General features: G+C 39.7%; 1 protein-coding gene across 2 annotated transcripts in view; it reads left to right on the forward strand.

Annotated features, from left to right (window-relative positions):
- The first annotated feature begins 733 nt into the window (after window positions 1–733).
- The window catches only part of LOC137290231 (neurocalcin homolog), a 79021-nt gene continuing 65764 nt past the window's right edge, over window positions 734–13990 (forward strand). Inside the window, exon 1 of one of the 2 annotated variants that reach the window (XM_067820980.1) lies at window positions 734–822. The gene's annotated coding sequence lies outside the window, so the exon portion shown is untranslated. The remainder of the gene's footprint in view (window positions 823–13990) is intronic. The other variant, XM_067820984.1, reaches the window with a different exon arrangement.

The raw sequence follows: 13990 nt of genomic DNA on the forward strand, positions 1-13990 counted from the left end.
TGCAGAGAATCTTCCAGAAGTCTAGGTGTGTTGGTTGCCATGACACCATTGTGTGTGACACAACATGTGAGAAAGTGTTTGACAGGTTTATACATTAATGGATATAAAGATGTGTTGAGGTAGAGCCTGCATGCGTAACAATATGTATTGACTAATCCAATAGCTAGGGTCTCTTCGTCTCACAACAAATCTCGCCCCCAAAATCAATACTGATCTGACCTTGACCTTCCTGGAACAATCCCCATTTCTTCAGTAGAGGAATTGGCTCTGTTGGCAATAATCACCTTGATCGGCGAATAACATTTCAACTCCAGATAATGCTTGACCTACATCATTCAATAAGCTGTGAAAAGCTATATCATCAACAGCCCACAAACTTCAAAACAAGACTTTATGATTTCTCAGAACACATTCTCCAGTTTTTATTATCAGACATCCTGGACAAAGAGGGGAAATATGCTGCCTCATACAACTTATCTTGCATAATTTATAGACTTTGTTTTCCTGACAGAGAGACATGTCCCCCTCATCCAAGCTAACTAGACTGTGTGTGTCAGCAGTAGCTGTGTCTGTTTGTCCTTGTGTCCTCACATCTCTTCCCTCTCCGACCCTCACACACTCTATGATTTATTGATCCTCTGCTGCTACAGCAGGGTCATGTGATTGATAATTTCCTGGTGATCTGATTGGCTAGCTTGGCACATCATATTTAATTCATTCAGCAGCTCTGAGAACAAGTAGCAACACTTTGAGAGCAGGTATATGCTTGGACATCGCTTTGTTTATACTAGAGGTGTTCTGGATACAGCTCCCCCGTGGCAGGTAGGCTTAATTCCACCCTTCTCAACCCATCCCCTTTTCTTCTTCATCAAGCCACCCACCAGCTGTGCCATCCTCACACAAATATTGGACACTGTCTGTGATGTCACGATGATGCCTTGTTTACATATTATATGTATGTATATTAAATGTAGTCTGCCTAGCTGTGTAGGCAAGAGAAAACCACCACTGTGGTATATATGTGTTAAACACCATGGGGTCAGTGTTGGAGCAGCAGGAGGTGTTTAGTTCCAATGAAGACTCAATCAGACATATAGTTTGTTTATATGCAGATCAGATGACTCTGTCCATTCCACCACAGGTTCCACTTTCTCTTGTAGTCAAGACAATATTTGTCAATGTTACATTTTATGATTATTCATTCTAGTCAGGTAATTTTTGCTTGGCTTAATTATTCACTTTCTCACAAAAATGGGTTAACTGTCAAAACATTTACTTGATACAAACAGGCCATCTGTAAGTATGTATCATTCATTGTGATATTAACAGAACTTATTTCTCCCTCGTGATTGGTCAGTGTTTGGTTCATGGTGAATATGTGTAGGTATAAGACTCAATAAGCACATACCTAGTCATTGTTCTAGTGTATGTAATATAGTTTTGTTTTCATCTACATTTTATTATGATGTGATATGGAACTTTACCTTGTGTAGATTATAATTACTTTTGGAAAATAACATCCTGCTGAACTGGAAGGTTTCCTGAAAATTGGGTTGTGGTTTAGGTGTGTGGTTTAAGTGTTTTCATACCAAACATCCTCTTTTGTTTCTCCTCATAGGAGCAAGATGTGAATCACATTTTTATTATCTCTTACTGTAGTAGAGCTGGAACATTTCATACACTCACTCAAAGTCTTCTTATTGCATGTGATCTTAGAAGAGGATTGTATGTTGTCTGGAGTTGGAGATTAATGTTTGCCACATTAGCTTCATGCTATCTTTGTGTGCATCTCAACAGTTTTTAAATAAATATAGTGGTTATGAATGTAATATATTCCGAACAAATTGTAGGTGAGAAATATGTCTAACTCTTCATCAAAAGAAATATCATGTGACTCCATGCACAGTTGCACATCTTCATCTGTACCTTGGACTGATTAATGATTAATCACCATCCTTCATTAATAGTATGCATCAATAGGTGAGAAAACATGCTTGAAGGTATCAAGAGGATGGTGTCAAGGGATACCTGTTGCCAGTGCTAATCATGTTGATTATAGAAACATGGATCAGTGCAAACCAGTCATGGATGGTAGTACTTGGTCTTCAGCCATTGGTCCTCTAGCTCATCTATCCTGTGGGATAAATAAACATATGCTATGGTTGAATGCATCAAGACTTGTGTTAAGTGACATTAAGTGACTTAAATAAGACTCATATTGTGTGGAGCCAGAGTTATCCAGTAGACGACACCCTTGCAGATGGGGTGAAATTCTATATTCAACAGAAGATTGTCTCATTATATAACTTTTACATGACATACATCCCAGACTGGCATGATATAACCCTAATATGACAACCACCCCAGACTGGCAGAATATAACCCGTATATGACATCCACCCCAGTCTGGCATGATATTACCCTTATATGACATCCACCCCAGACTGGCAGGATATAACTCTTATGTCACATACACCCCAGACTGGCAGGATATCATTCTTATATAACATACACTGCAGCCTGGCAGGATATAACTCTTATATTATATGCACCCCAGACTGGCAGGATATAACTCTTATGTGACATCCACCCCAGACTGGCAGGATTTAACTCTTATGTGACACACAACCCAGACTGGCAGGATATAACTCTTTTACTGTATAAGCCCCATACTGTCAGGATATAACTCTTGTAGGGTATAAACCACATACACGTACCCTGGATTGATTCTTCCAGCGGCAAACCGGAAAAATCCCACCCACCATGTTTCAAATTCTATTCCCTCTCTTCACCTGTCAGAGTAAAGTGAAGTTGAAAACTGAATCTAATAAGCAGGGTGGGGAAGGTTGGGGAGGATCGACCAGAGTTGGATCAATGTCTCCATAGTTATGTTAAACAAAGTTCCATATTGATAAGAAAACAATCTCAGAATGAGGGTACATGCACACGCGACTTTGTTGACATTGATTTTGACGTTTTTGAAGTGGTTTTCTGTCTACCCAGTTAAACAAGCAGACTGTTGGATTATGGAATTGATTATTAATAGAAGTTATCTTGAATGTTCACTTTATGATTGAGACTCTAGTGGCTAAAGTTGTGATTGCAGGTTTTAATGAGAGCGATGAATGTGAATAGAAACACATTGGCATTAGTACATGTATCCGCAAGATACTGTCACATGTCTGTTCACTAAATGTAACACTTGTGAGGTGCTTGTACAATCATTCTTTGGTACATTCTTGGAGGTGGGGATTAGTGCTTTCACATGATACTTGGTATCAGTGCCCGTTGATGGTGGTTCAGAAACACAGTCAAGGTATAGTCAGAGGCATACAATATTACCTACTTGTCAGTTTGATCTGTTGGGAATAGTCATTTATTATAGTATCGAAAAATTACAGCTTCTGCAGCAATCGCGTTGGTTGTGAATGCAGAGTCATTTTCTTCATTAAATTTGTTCTTAAAACTTTTTTTATTTTGCATGTTGTCCTGTGCTTTTTTATACCCTGTAACCATGGTCTAGGCTGCAGAGACCACTGCTAAATCTGGTCCAAGATGGTCCCAAACTGAACCCGTGTTGACCAGGTTGATTGTGTGGCCGCAGAGACAACTGCTAAGTCTGGTCCAAGATGGTCCCAAACTGAACACGTGTTGACCTGGGTGATTGTGTGGCTGCAGAGACCACCGCTAAGTCTGGTCCACAACCAATTGTATTATGTTTAGAAGATGTTTGTTTTGTGTGCCATTTAATGGTAAGAATATTCACTTTGTTATTTCTTCAGAAAATTACTGTTTTTATAGTTACGCCTAATGTGAGTTTCATTAGGACGTTTTATCTTCAGGACTTAAATACCAAGGACCTGAACACAGGTCAGTCAAGGTCTGTGTTTGGTTCCAGGCAGCAGCCTGGCATTTATTATGTGTCAAACTCTGGTGATAGAACCCCTAAGATGGATATACTGTGACCATTCACTGAATTACACGGCCCAGGTTGTTTATGTATTCCCTTCATACTGGCTACTTATTGAAAGTTGTTACCTTTACCTGCTCTTGATTCTGGTAGGCATCCTCCACAAATTGCCTAGATGACTAAAGTGATAAAATACTGGTGTCACCTATTATGTATGCCCTATAGTAGACTGCCAAAACGTTTTTATACTTGGGCAACTTGAGTCAGAAATATTCTATTTAAGTATACATTTGGCTTGCATAGATCAGTCAGGATGTTGGTAATGTTAATTGTTTCTTGTCCTTTTTTGAGCAGAGGCTTTTGGATAAAAATTAATCAATGTTAGTTCACTTCAGTTCCAAATTCCAATAAATGTTTATATTTTTCCCAATTTAAGGTACTTAATGTGGAAAGATATTTAAATTCTGATATTCCTTTACATCTTAGATCTCCATTTTCTAAATATAAATGTAATTTTATTTTATCATTTGAAACTGGATATACACAAAAGTTAATTACAGTGAGAGATTATGTTTATTTTAACAAAAATGTCATTGAAGATAAATTTCATGTCTTCTCTAAATGTGAACATTTTTCTGATTTAAGATTAAGATTCATTTAGAAATATTTGATTCTGATTCAAATGCCAATTTTATTAATGTTGTGAAGCCAAATAATGACTGTCATAAAGGATGTTAGTAGTTTACTGTATCATGTTCTTCAGCGATTTTGAAACGTTCCTCTCACGCATCATGTGCAGTAAACTATTAATATCATATGCAAATGACAGTATGATGGGCCTGTGGCCTTTTGCTGAATAAGCGTGTCTGACTGTCCATCTCTCTATAGCTGTGTATGATGTTAAGTACAAACAGTGAGATTATACCTTCCTATTCACAAAGTACACCATATGTCCAATGGCAGGATTTGTCTTACAAATTGGGCACACTTCATCACCCATACAATGACTCATCTGTTCAATCTCACATTCTCTGAAATATTGACCTTAGTCTTGAGTTTGATTGTACATACTTACCACTGACTATTTTTCCAAGGACACATCTACATTGGTGTCCAGTATCTCATGTCTGCTTAATTCTTGTGCCCTTGGCGACATTCAGTTCCAACATGGCAGAGGGAGTCTTGCTGAGAGTAATTACTAGTCATTGATTTCACTGAGGTTTCGTCCTAATAGGGACATCTAAAAGCTGGAATTGTCATTGCAATGTGGTTAGAAACACAATGTAGAACATTATCTTGTGATCCAAGACATGCTGGCAATCAGTCTGGTAAGTGTTGTTCACACAATCTTGAAGATGGCAAGCCAGAGGGTTTGATTAGGGGATTTCTTGTGTGCTGTTTCAAATAGGTGAACATATGGTCATGATATTTTGATGAGCATAAAAGAGCACTGAGTCATTACTATTTGACAGTAAACTGGTATGTGCATGTGTGAGGATGTAAAACAGTACTGAGTCATTACTATTGTAAAACAATACTGATATACTCATTACCAACTGAGGATGAAACTGGCAGCTCATATGCACGTTTAGGAATGTAAAACAATGCTCACACGTTCATTGCTAACTGTTAATAAACCTGACACTTGTACACACCTGTAGGGAGATAAAACAATGGTCACCCATTTATTACTCACTATTGGTAAAACCTGACACTTGTACACTCATGTAGGGAGAAACAACAGTAGACAATGCCAGTATTCTTGACATTCTTTAAATGTAAGTCTTCCAAGGCACTACAAGAAGCTGTCACAAACCAGTATCTGTGCTTTTGAATTGCATATTTATCCAACTTATCTATTTGCGGTTTATATTCACGCACATGAGTTTCACCAAGGGGACGAAACTTCTGTGGTCTGCAGATATTGGTTTTCCCTCCATCAACAAGGTGCCATACTGCAATGTATCAGGAAAATATTGCCCAGTGAGGTTTATAAACTCACTCATTCACTCACTGTCCTAGAAGACATAGACATAGGAGAGTAAGTTATTGATGTGACAGTTTTCTCAATGCTCGTGTGTCATGACATTTGGAGTCTGTGTTATTTGTGTGTTGGAGGTGTTTTATCAGTCCTGTTCAGATGTCATCTGATCAGTGATCTGTAATGCCCTTTTCTCTATTTTGGAACATTCTGCGGCTAGTGAATAAATATTTCATGCTTATGAATTTCAGTAGTTATCAAGCCATCTTTGACATTAACATACTGATGCTCTACAGACTCTACCACCATACTTGAAACAGTAGATCCGCCACCATGCTTGAAACAGTAGATCTACTACCACACTTGAACCAATGATTCTACCACCAAGCTAGAAACAGTAGATCTACCACCATGCTTGAAACATTAGATCCACCACCATGCTTGAAACAGTAGATCCACCACCACTCTTGAAACAATAGATCCACCACCATGCTTGAAACAGTAGTTCCACCACCACTCTTGAAACAATAGATCCACCACCATGCTTGAAACAGTAGTTCCACCATTGCTCTTGAAACAGTAGATCCACCACCATGCTTGAAATAGTGGACTTACTACCATGCTTGAAAGAGTAGATCCACCACCACCACACTTGAAACATTAGATCCACCATCATGCTTGAAACAGTAGCTCCACCACCGCTCTTGAAACAGTAGATCCACCACCATGCTTGAAATAGTGGATTTACTACCATGCTTGAAAGAGTAGATCCACCACCACCACTCTTGAAACATTAGATCCACCATCATGCTTGAAACAGTAGTTCCACCACCACTCTTGGAACAGTAGATCCACCACCATGCTTGAAATAGTGGCTTTACTACCATGCTTGAAAGAGTAGATCCACCACCACTCTTGAAACAGTAGATCCACCATCATGCTTGAAAGAGTAGATCTACCACCACTCTTGAAACAGTAGATCCACCATCACACTTGAAACAGTAGATCCACCATCACTCTTGAAACAGTAGATCAGCCATCATGCTTGAAACGGTAGATCCACCACCATGCTTGAAAGAGTAGATCCACCACCACTCTTGAAACAGTAGATCCACCACCACTCTTGAAACATTAGATCCACCATCATGCTTGAAACAGTAGATCCACTACCACTCTTGAAACAGTAGATCCACCATCACACTTGAAACAGTAGATCCACCATCATGCTTGAAACATTAGATCCACCATCACTCTTGAAACAGTAGATCCACCACCATGCTTGAAACAGTAGATCCACCATCACTCTTGAAACAGTAGATCCACCATCACTCTTGAAACAGTAGATGCACCACCCCTCTGGAAACAGTAGATCCACCCCCATGCTTGAAACAGTAGATCCACCACCGCTCTTGAAACAGTAGATCCACCACCATGTTTGAAACATTAGATCCACCATCACACTTGAAACATTAGATCCACCATCACACTTGAAACATTAGATCCACCATCACTCTTGAAACAGTAGATCCACCATCATTCTTGAAACTTGGTATTCACTAATTTGATCCAATTAGATATTTATGGAAAGTGTCTTAACTCATCAGAACTTGAGGTGTAGGTATTAGTGTGACGGTTTCCTTTCAGGTGTGACATAAATGTGGCTCTGTTCCGGTGTAGTGGTATTTAGTGGAGACAAGTGTATGGTGTAATGTGTTTCAGCTCCCTGGTAAACACCACTATATGTCTCAAAGTGAATTGTGTATACCAAGTATTGCATAGCACCACAGATGTTATGAAATACCTTGTAATGTTATGAGACCCGTGAAGGTCTCGAGGTAGAATAGGCCTTCAGCAACCCATGCTTGCCTTAAAAGGCGACTGTGCTTGTCATAAGAGGCCACTAACGGGATCGGGTGGTCGGGCTCGCTGACTTGGTTGACACATGTCATCAGTTCCCAATTGCGCAGATCGATGCTCATGTTGTTGATCACTGGATTGTCTGGTCCAGACTAGACTATTTACAGACCGCCGCCATATAGCTGGAATATTGCTGAGTGCGGCGTAAAACTAAACTCACTCACTCACTGTAATGTTATGAGATACCTCTATATGTTTGTCGACCATCTTAAAATTATTATTGGAGTTCAAAAGCTTGTACAAATATTCCTAATACTGTAGCTGTGCCTTAATGTGTCATTACAACATGGTGCCAGTGGTTATTTGAGTGATTACACTGCAGTACCACATCTGAGTAGGTCTTAGTTACCTGGTTACAAATGCAAACTGCATCACTTCATGCTTTCCATCTCCAAATATTATACACTGAAAAACTGAAACAGCACTCACTTCTATCCCACTCACTCACAGAAACCATTTAAGCCAATATGTAGGAAAATTGTAACTATTTATTTGTGTGCTATGATGAAAGCAGACACTCCCCAAGAGCTAGGAGTCATTTGTTCCAGCTTGAGTTGATGTCCTGGTCAGCCCAAGAACTTTTGATAAATAAGTCATTTTGGTTGTGTGTAATCCCAGGAGGATATAGGGATGGTAATCCATGTAGTGTACAGGAAGATTTGTGGGGCCTCAGCTGGCCAATCAGAATCCCTGCAGACTAATGACTGACAGGAAGAGAATTCTGTGCTTCCCTGTTGTCTGTGCTCGCTAACAATTGAAACAAAATGACAGCCAGATAATCATTTCAAAGGGGCTGAATTGGTATTTTGCTTGAGAAACATTAAAGCATTGTTGTATTTCATATTATTTTATATTCATTCAGACATACGTGTGTATACATGTGATAACAGGACAACAGTAAACAGGATAATTTCCCGTCATGATGTGTATTTGTGATGAAAACCTTATTCTGAGATGAGACACGTATCAGGTGATTGCGTCTTGTTGTTCAACAGGATCCAGATTTACCTAAAATACTACATATCATCCACAAAACTAAAGGTGAAGTCATTGAATACCAGTACCATTTTAAACTCCCATCCCACATAATGTAGAGAGGCCATGATTTAAAAGAAGTATTGTCCAGCGGTGTGATAATGCAGGCATGACTCAGTCACTCCCAGATTTACAGGTCAGTAATCTCCAAATTCCAAATACTTCCTGCTAAAAACTGAAGCAGTTGGTAGCTAAGTTTGAATTGAGGTTTGTCCAGTGAACTCCATTGATTGACATGCAGTTCTCAGAGGGAGCTCTATCTACTGACAGGACAATATGTGAAGGAGCACCTTTGGCTGACAGAATGTTCTGTGAAAGAACTCTGTCATCTGACAATATGTTCTGTGAGGGAGCTCCATTAAATGACATGATGTTCTGTGTAAGAACACCATCACCTGACAGGACATTCTGTGTAAGAATGTCATCACCTGACAGGACATTCTGTGTAAGAACACCATCACCTGACAGGACATTCTGTGTAAGAACACCATCACCTGACAGGACATTCTGTGTAAGAATGCCATCACCTGACAGGACATTCTGTGTAAGAACACCATCACCTGACAGGACATTCTGTGTAAGAACACCATCACCTGTTAGGATGTGCTGTGAAGGAGCTCCATTAAATGACAGAACATTCTGTGAGGGAACTTCATAAACTGACGGGACGATCTGTGAAAGAACCCCTTTGATTGACAGGAATTAGGGAAATCGTTCAAATATGCTATGTTATTGAGATAAGGATGTTTATTCTTGTCAACGTTTTTCCCTCTGTGCCAAGACTGGAAACATTGTATCTGTTGTTACAGATTGGATAGAGAATTCACCAAGGAACAGGCAGGAAATGTGTGAGAGTCATTATGACATTTGACATGGACATAAGTCTTTGTTTGAATAAAGTATGAACAGAGAATTTATTGTGGGAGTCCTAGATTATTGGTGCAGGAATGTGATTCTTATGGAAAATCAGAAAAACCCTATTTGTGTCTAGAATATTCTACCTGTGTTCACTATGTACAACCTTTTCATAATTTGCAGGTCCCAATGTTATAGGTAGTAGTTGTAGTTTGTCACCATGAACAACTAACCACAGTGACAGAAGTAGTTAATGTGTACATGTAATATTTTCCTCATCAAAATATGTGTCAGAAAAAACACGCTGAATGAAAAATGTTAAATTCTGAACAGTGTTTGCCTCTGAGATGTAATGTTAGCACCTTATCATAGATTTACATGTAATGAGAAGTGAGAGGGTGTCTGTGGCATTATGTTGATAATACTGGAGTGACAACTTGTTTAACCAGTGCCCAGGAGAAGGCTGCCACAATAAATCATGTTTATGTGTCTCAAATGAGAAATATGGCTAATAGCAGTCGAATTAACAAATACTTTTCCTGTATTTTGATGTCCAAGATGTAGAACATGATTGAGTTACAGACTCCCAGGAAGAGGCAATAAGGAAGCTAGAACAGCTATACGTCATAGGGAGCGAAACAGGAAACAATCTCTGTGCAGTTTATATAAATAAATTGAAATTGTTTGATTGGTTAACCAAGCAGATATATTTTTCCTATAAGTTTCCATAAACTGAATAAAGTTTAGGCTATTTTTTGTATGTAAGGTTGTCACATAATAAACAGGGTTTGAATTTTTATTATTGCAGTGAATTGTGTCACTGATTTCCTGTTGTCAACAGCGTTTTTGTGTTTATGTTTTTACAAGGAAGTTTTGTTGGCCTGTCTATCAATGAGAAGTAGCTTCAGTATATTTTTGTATACTTTACATCCATAAACAAGAAAAGTATAAGTAACATAAATAATCTTGCAATCTTGATCTGGGTCCTGTAGAGAGCAGAATGAAGATTCCAGTCACTGGTTAAAGAGAGCAGGAATGTTGAACTTTGTATTGATTGCTTAGTTTCTTCCCTTCCTGGTTAGTGCATGCTCTCAATGCATCTCACCAGTACTATTAGATCAGGCCTGGATGGAGTTTGTCTGTAGCAATTTTTTTAATAGTTTAATCAGATTCAATTTAAGTGGACTGACATTGGCAGGTGCTTGTTTCAAAGGAAAATCATTGATTTTTTACCTGTGCCTCCAGCTATGTTATGTAAATGCATTCAGGTAAACAGGCAGTAAATCTGAGTGTTTTGTCTTTATTGTTGTCTTATTTGAATCATGCACCGTAAATAACAGTGGGACAATGGAGCTACTTTACTGTTGAGGCAGAGAAACCGAGCTCTTGTTAATTGCTGCTGAAACTGGCTTGTAGTTGGAAGTGGAATATTTCGTTCAAAACATGTTTGCCTCCCCTCCTGAGATGCTTCACTAGATATCAGTATGTTTTGTATTGTTGCTGCCCTTATTAGCAATACAATTTTATCTGCATGGCAAATAACAGCAAGAAGACATTTTGTTTCAGTTAGATCTGTTTCATATGTGTGGTGTATCTGTTTCCTGAAAACAGATGAAAAACTACCATTTTATGCATACATGTCTCTAAAGATCTGTTCATTGAGATGAAGTTGAATGTTTTTTTGTCCCCCCCAAAAATGCAGAAAGGGGACTATGTATTCAGCAGCCTCAGTCTCTCTGTTGCAGTTGTTGTTAATGCGATATCTCCTGCACTGTTATACCCAATGTCTTCAAATTTGATGACAGCCTATATTTGGATATTACACAAACACCAATCGATATTGGTGACCTTGACCTTATTTTCAAGGTCAACATGACACTTTGACCACTTTTCACTCGTTTTAATGCAATATCTCATGTACTGTTGGACTGGGAACTGGTGGCCCACTTGTTTATAGCTGAAGACTGGTGAAACACTTGCTTGTAGCTGGTAACTGGTGGAATACTTGCTCATAGCTGTAGACTGTTGGCCCACGTATTCCTAGCTTATGACACAGATTGAGGGTTTAGGTCCAGGCCAAGATTGACCCATATTGTGTCATATGGCCTGTCTGTACCTTGCCATGCTTGTGGACTTCAGCAAAGGATGGTTTTCATTTAAGATAATGCTGGCTTCACATGGTGACTGAAATTCTTTTCTGTTTCAGAAAGCTTACTTGTTCCTTACAGTGAATCTTGTTGGTGAAATAATCATAACTTGCTCAGTTATGGAATTTACATCCTGTGGACATTTAAGCTAAAAAATAACTCTAGTTGAGCTGACCTGATAAGCTACACTTTGTAGCATTATGGCTTCCATCTTTTTCTTATTTGACTCTTGAGTATTTTCTCAGAAGCTATGTTAATGTTCTTAAATTAATCAACATCAATACTCACTTCTTGCTTTGAGCATTTTGCCTTCATCTTTTGTCAACAATTTGAAGGTCATTTATTCTGATCAGCATGGTTTGTTCTTTGATAGTTCACTCTCTGATCATGTCAATCACCTATCGTTCTGTAACTCTCTCCCATCGTGCATACTGTTTGTGCTGAACTGTCTCTTTGCTAATGCTTAGTTTCTGAATCTATGTAATTTGGTTAAAACTCCTTCTTCTTTTTGAACTGAAAATGGCCCAAAGTTGGTTAACCAGAACATGAAGAGATAATGCTTCATTAGGCCAATGCATTGCAGAAGGGCCTGGGTGGAAGGGAGGTATTGTGGTTCAGGCTCTGTGAGACAGACAGTCCCCGTGTCCAGTACAGTCATTCTCTAGCATCATGTATAGATTGATGCTCATGTTGTTGATCACTGGATTGTCTGATCCAGACTCGATTATTTACAGACCGCCGCAATATAGCTGGAATATTGCTGAGTGCAGCGTAAAACTAAACTCACTCGCTCACTCTGTCAGTACTGCTTGGGTCCTTCTCAGACGGTGTGTTCAGTACAGTCATTCTCTAGCATCATGTATACAGGAACACCAAGGTGTCTGTCAGTACTGCTTGGGTCCTTCTCAGATGGTGTGTTCAGTACAGTCATTCTCTAGCATCATGTATACAGGAACACCAAGATGTCTGTCAGTACTGCTTGGGTCCTTCTCAGACGGTGTGTTCAGTACAGTCATTCTCTAGCATCATGTATACAGGAACACCAAGGTGTCTGTCAGTACTGCCCGGGTCCTTCTCAGACACTGTGTACAGTACAGTCATTCTCTAGCATCATGTATACAGGAACACCAAGATGTCTGTCAGTACTGCCCGGGTCCTTCTCAGACACTGTGTACAGTACAGTCATTCTCTAGCATCATGTATACAGGAACACCAAGATGTCTGTCAGTACTGCCCGGGTCCTTCTCAGACGGTGTGTACAGTACAGTCATTCTCTAGCATCATGTATACAGGAACACCAAGATGTCTGTCAGTACTGCTTGGGTCCTTCTCAGACGGTGTGTACAGTACAGTCATTCTCTAGCATCATGTATACAGGAACACCAAGGTGTCTGTCAGTACTGCTTGGGTCCTTCTCAGACGGTGTGTTCAGTACAGTCATTCTCTAGCATCATGTATACAGGAACACCAAGGTGTCTGTCAGTACTGCTTGGGTCCTTCTCAGACGGTGTGTTCAGTACAGTCATTCTCTAGCATCATGTATACAGGAACACCAAGATGTCTGTCAGTACTGCTTGGGTCCTTCTCAGACGGTGTGTACAGTACAGTCATTCTCTAGCATCATGTATACAGGAACACCAAGATGTCTGTCAGTACTGCTTGGGTCCTTCTCAGACGGTGTGTACAGTACAGTCATTCTCTAGCATCATGTATACAGGAACACCAAGATGTCTGTCAGTACTGCTTGGGTCCTTCTCAGACGGTGTGTTCAGTACAGTCATTTTCTAGCATCATGTATACAGGAACACCAAGGTGTCTGTCAGTACTGCCCGGGTCCTTCTCAGACACTGTGTACAGTACAGTCATTCTCTAGCATCATGTATACAGGAACACCAAGATGTCTGTCAGTACTGCCCGGGTCCTTCTCAGACACTGTGTACAGTACAGTCATTCTCTAGCATCATGTATACAGGAACACCAGCAAGTACTGCCTGGCTCTGCTATAGTTATTGCCTCCTACAGACTGCAGTACTACTGTGCAGTCCACAGCCACACATTCACCCACAATGCACTTATGGGGTCCTATGGAAGTACCTTCACTACAGCTGCTTCTTGCCATTGGGCGTGTAGGGATCACAAAGATGA

Source organism: Haliotis asinina, chromosome 7 (assembly GCF_037392515.1).
Source record: "Haliotis asinina isolate JCU_RB_2024 chromosome 7, JCU_Hal_asi_v2, whole genome shotgun sequence".
Taxonomy (NCBI): Eukaryota; Metazoa; Mollusca; class Gastropoda; order Lepetellida; family Haliotidae; genus Haliotis; species Haliotis asinina.